General features: G+C 39.6%; 1 protein-coding gene and 2 long non-coding RNA genes across 6 annotated transcripts in view; 1 reads left to right on the top strand and 2 right to left on the bottom strand.

Moving 5' to 3' along the window:
• LOC148731608 (uncharacterized) overlaps positions 1-5000 on the bottom strand; it is a 136763-nt gene that overhangs the window by 89707 nt on the left and 42056 nt on the right. The gene's annotated exons all lie outside the window — the stretch shown is intronic.
• LOC148731612 (uncharacterized) overlaps positions 1-5000 on the top strand; it is a 197078-nt gene that overhangs the window by 24160 nt on the left and 167918 nt on the right. The gene's annotated exons all lie outside the window — the stretch shown is intronic.
• Positions 7-5000, bottom strand: part of LOC148731613 (uncharacterized) — a 25181-nt gene continuing 20187 nt past the window's right edge. Inside the window, exons 4-7 of one of the 3 annotated variants that reach the window (XR_016000923.1) lie at positions 3729-3803; positions 3031-3070; positions 1668-1689; positions 7-1143 (exon numbers count right to left, since the gene is read on the bottom strand). This is a non-coding gene — a long non-coding RNA (uncharacterized LOC148731613). Of the gene's footprint in view, positions 3071-3728; positions 3804-5000 lie in introns of all 3 variants that reach the window. The other 2 variants (XR_016000922.1, XR_016000921.1) reach the window with 2 other exon arrangements.

Genomic DNA, 5000 nt, shown 5'->3' on the forward strand with positions numbered 1-5000 from the left:
GGGAACAGAGGGGGATCATTTGTCGCTAACGGGATATAAAGGGGGGACGTTAGGAAATTGATGGTCATTCCAATACTACAGAGCCCTATGGGAAGGACTAAGTCAGGTGAATTTTTAACTGTGATACATCGAAAATATTCCAGCCCTCTTCCCCTCTCTAGGAAATAATAATGATGCCTCCATTTTCTATTTCAGTTGAATTAGGGCAGATGACTAGCGTAACATTTATGATCTATCTATAACGTTTCCTGCATGTTGGAAAAGACGATATCAAATTTCACTTACATGTCATTGTTCTCAGTGTAATTTCCATCTAAAATATATAAATAAACTACAAAATTAAGCGTCACTTAGTGTGAAAAAAAGTAATCGTTAGACTAAAACAGCGCAAAAGGTTCAAATAGGTCTGTAAAAGGAAAAAAATACTAGGGAAAAAGAGAACTAGAAAATGTTTTAAACATAAAGCGTATGTAATAAAGGGTATCCAGTTGAACTTTGCCAGAACGCTATGTGGCTGTAACAAACTGTGACTCATTGGCGTGTCCATTAGCTTAAAACTCCTCAAAGATGTCAGATATTTTGGTTTTGACTGCTTGAAATCCCCCCCTCCTAGCCATTGCAACGTTCACACATGCACAGACGTCAATCGAACGACTGTTAGCGCGCTTTTTCCCACCAAACGCGTTCTACGACGAGGAGATGATTTTCTGATATCTAACACTTTACATCCCTACATCAGTTATCTATTCATTTCCTGGTGCTCACAGGAAAAATTTGGTTAACAGCCAAGCGCTTCTTTTGTTTGAGATCATTTCCTCCACTCTCGCGACCTTAACATTTGATTCAGGAGTGGAAATATTGTAAATGAAATTAGAAGTTAGTCACTTTTAGGGATCGAAGGGTTAATTCAAGAGTGCTTTTTTGACATTTGATTCACTTGCCTTGCCAAGCTTCAGTTTCATTTTAGTTATGGATATCTCTTGCTGGTGCGCATTATCTCCAACCCTACCCTTTGCAGTCTGCAGTTTTTCTATTTTATCGTTGTGCTCGTTGATCTTGTTCATTAAATTTGTTACACCAGATTGAAGCCAACCGCCTTCGTTGCTAAGCCTGGAGATTGCACATTTTAGCTCGGTTTCTTTTCTATTTCAAAGAGGAAATCAGAGAAGAAAAACCGGTTGAACTTCTTAGATCAAATGTCTGAGATTGTCAAACATGTTACTGCGCATGTTCATAAAATGAAGGCTAGGCTACCCAGTGATATTCACCTTGGCTCTAAATAGCCTTTTTAACCTTTTATACCATAACATCAGAATACATATTCTCCATACTGTTTTCTATTCATTTTTTAAGACTCTGACAAGGAGAATTTGCTCAACAATCAATTGCAAGAGCTTCTCCAAATGGTGACCATTTCCTATATTCCTGTGACGTTAATGCGTAAATCGGGGGTGATTTTGTAAGGAAAAATACGAGGCAGTCATTCTTAAGCTAGAGGTCCAAGTACTCAACGTTTTGGTTTTGCTTTTTGAGGGTCCCAGTCAAAATAGGCTCGTTTTCTTTTCCCTTCAACGTAATATCGAGAGCGTAAATAATAGTGAGTGACTTATTTGTTAAAATTTATTCAGTATTACAAATCAAGAGAGGATTTAATAAAGAAAACCTACCGATCCCTTTTTTTCTTTCTTCCTGAAGAAATAGAACAGCAACAAGCAATAAATCATAATGCACGTGTACTAATAGCGAGGGGAACGATTTCATATACATTTTTATATTCGCGAACTTCAAATTTCCTCTAATTTTTCTTTCCAATACATGTTCTGTTGATGCTTCTTTCTTAAGGAATTGATTGTGATTGATTCAACTGCCCTGGCTGAGCTCAGTCCACCATTCTTGAACCTTTAAAAGAAAGTGCAAAATATAGGGATCTAAGCGACGCATGCGCACCGAAATTTCACTGCACACCAGCAGGTTTACAAATCCACTAGCCGTGTTGTTTGAGGAAGGGCCGGGCTTTACTATTCTGACACCAAATTCAATTGACGAATTAAAGTGTTACATTCCGCAACTTACACGTAAAGTTTGGTTTACTCTGCTGCTTTCTTTCTATACAACTTTAAACGTCGTACTCATCGCAAGCAGATTCTCTCGGTCTTTCTTGAACACAGATTATTAAACTGCTTACAGTACAGATTATTAAACTGAAAAAGGAGTGTTAATTTAATTTACTCCATTTTCACTGCATTAGTTTGCAGTGGGGAGGGGCTAGAAATGAACATAAAAGCTATACGTGCTAGTCCACCCTCCCATCCATCCCACCCCAGGGGAGGACATCCATCACACAGTAATCTCGTGTGTGGGAAATTAACGTCTCCTACCCCAACCCTGCAGGAGACGGGACCTCCATTTATTCCTCCTTATCCGAGAAAACTAGAATATCTGACCATTTCTTGATGTTGTAGAAAGGTAGCAAATTCTTCTCAATTATTTTAAGACCCTGAGTGTTGGTCCGGCCGGGGCTCGAACCCTCGACCTCCCGCAAAGCAGTCCAGCGCTCTTTCCATTGAGCTAACCGGGAGGCGGTGTAAGGCGAATGTAAGGCGGTGTAAGGCGAGTGTTCGACAGACAATTTCGAGATAATTTTTGCGAACAAGAATTTTGACTGAAAATTTCTGTAGCCTGACAACATTACCATTGCTGACTGAAAATAAACGACAAAAACTTCACGCAACATCTATTGCATCTGAGGCTGAATTCATCTTAGATGGAGCATCATCACTGGGTACGAACTCGAGTCATGAAGGTCATCTGTACAATTTTTTATTTTTCACCTGGAAAATTCTGAAGTAAAATATCTAGAAAACAAATGAAGAAAGATCTGGGCCCTGTTGTTCAAAGGGTAGTTAACGAATACCCACAGATGCAAGCCGTAACAAAATTATCCAGTAGATAACCTTATCCAACCTTCGAGCTGCGACATGAAGGTAACACGGAACGCAGATAACTACGAATCGTTAAAAGCTTTCTCACTTCTTATTCATCCATTCTTCTGATTCCCTCGTTCTTTAAACTGGGAAAGAGGAAAATAAGTCTTAGTAAATTCAGAGAACGAGGAAGCAATACTATCGTAGTAGCGAAGTTCATACCTCTCTGTTTAAATGTTTGACCAAAATTTCGCCATCTCTTACTTTTCAAGAAAGCAGAAGCAAACATATCAGTGCACTATAGGCCAACCTTAGCAAAAGTACTATAAAATCTTTTTTTCGACGAATATCCGCAGTATCTCAACCCTTTAAGCCACGTGAGTCTTACAGCCAATAACATCACGGAAAAACTGAGCGACATTTTACATAAACTGGACTAACAACATTCTACTGACAACAACTGTTCACTTGAATCTGATGATCACTTCCGCACAGGTTGTCGAAACGTCAGTCACCACCACCGACAACAGTCGTTCCCATGACTACACTCTCCCGGACGATCGCACTACACTTTCACGATCCTCTAAATATAGTTTAACCCGCTCGCTCGTGTGATTAATCAGACTGTTTTGTTGCCCTTTTCTTTTAAAGTATTTTCTTCTACTCGCCCTCCTCGATGATACTGAATATTGGTGATAAAGTTTTTTTTCTTGAGCCTAAATTTGAAATGACTCTGAGTTGGGCCTAAGACATAGGTATGCCCACGAACATAAACTATATTGTTTTATTAAACTTGACACTCACAGAGCTAGCCGAATAACTTTCTTATCAAGTTCAAAAGTGGTGAGTTCTTGTTCTGCCAAAGCTACTTTTGAAGCCCTGCAGTGGAAAGAAGAAATGTTTAGATACTGCGTCTTGCATCAAAGGAGACGAAAAACCTTAAACACTGATCTAATTTCAAAAACAAGTATGCATTTAAGTCTCTTCTGAAAACTAAATAGTAGTTTATAAGAGTTATCATTGTCCAATGTTTAAGGCAAATTTAAAAAATTAGGAGAAACCTCGGAATAAAATCTACCGTCTATTCAAACTGGCCGCAAAAGCGTGGGATTTATCTTAAAGGACCTAATCATATCCAAAGATACCCGAAGACTTCCGAGGATGTTCCAAAAACTTCTTATATCCCGAGAAGTTCTGATGCAACCTTATCTCTTACGCTCTCCACTACAATAAGCTTGAGGCCCGATTGTACCCGAAGACACCCATAGGTTTTCGTGGACGTTTTAAAAATTCCAAAGACGTATGAGTTTTTTTAAGTGACTCGATCATATCCGAGGACACCCGAACACTTCCGAAGATATTTCCAAAATTTTTGATGACATCCCCAAGAGTTCGGATGCAACAATAACCATTGCGCTATATACTATGATTTAGCCTGAGACCCTATCATATTTAGAGACACCCGAAGACTTGCGAAGATGTTCCGAAAACTCCGAATGATATCCCGAAGAGTTCTGATGCAACCCTATCTCTTGCGCTATGTAATGCACCTCAGTCAAAGACCATATTATATCAGGAGATACCCGAACACTTCCGAGGACGTCTCAGAATTTTAAGTTTTTGCAAAAACTGATCTCCAGTACATATATCTTATTAACCAAGCGCGAGGGCCGTACTGGGAGAATATCGGCCCCAGGTCTTGACAGTACGGACCGAGCGTAGCGAGGTCCGTACAAAAAAGACCGAGGGCCGATATTCTTCCAGTACGGTCCCGAGCAAGCTTGGTTAATAAGAGATTTATTATACGACTGAAGTTCAAAGGGACACAAGTGCAGTATCATTCGGGACCATTCGGGACAGTGCCCGGTCCAATACTTAGAGAATATTGGACCGGCAGTAGAGCATTTTGATTGGTTGATTTTAGTTATTGGCCCTCTGACTGCCCGAGTCGTGTAATAATACTTCGTACATTACTTTAGCTTAGGTTAAGCCTATACACACGCAATTTGCTGTTGAAGATTTTCGATTTCCTTCTTCTGGTCTTCAGCAGTTTTTGTTAGATCCTTGTATTAAAAA

Source organism: Stylophora pistillata, chromosome 5 (assembly GCF_964205215.1).
Source record: "Stylophora pistillata chromosome 5, jaStyPist1.2, whole genome shotgun sequence".
Taxonomy (NCBI): Eukaryota; Metazoa; Cnidaria; class Anthozoa; order Scleractinia; family Pocilloporidae; genus Stylophora; species Stylophora pistillata.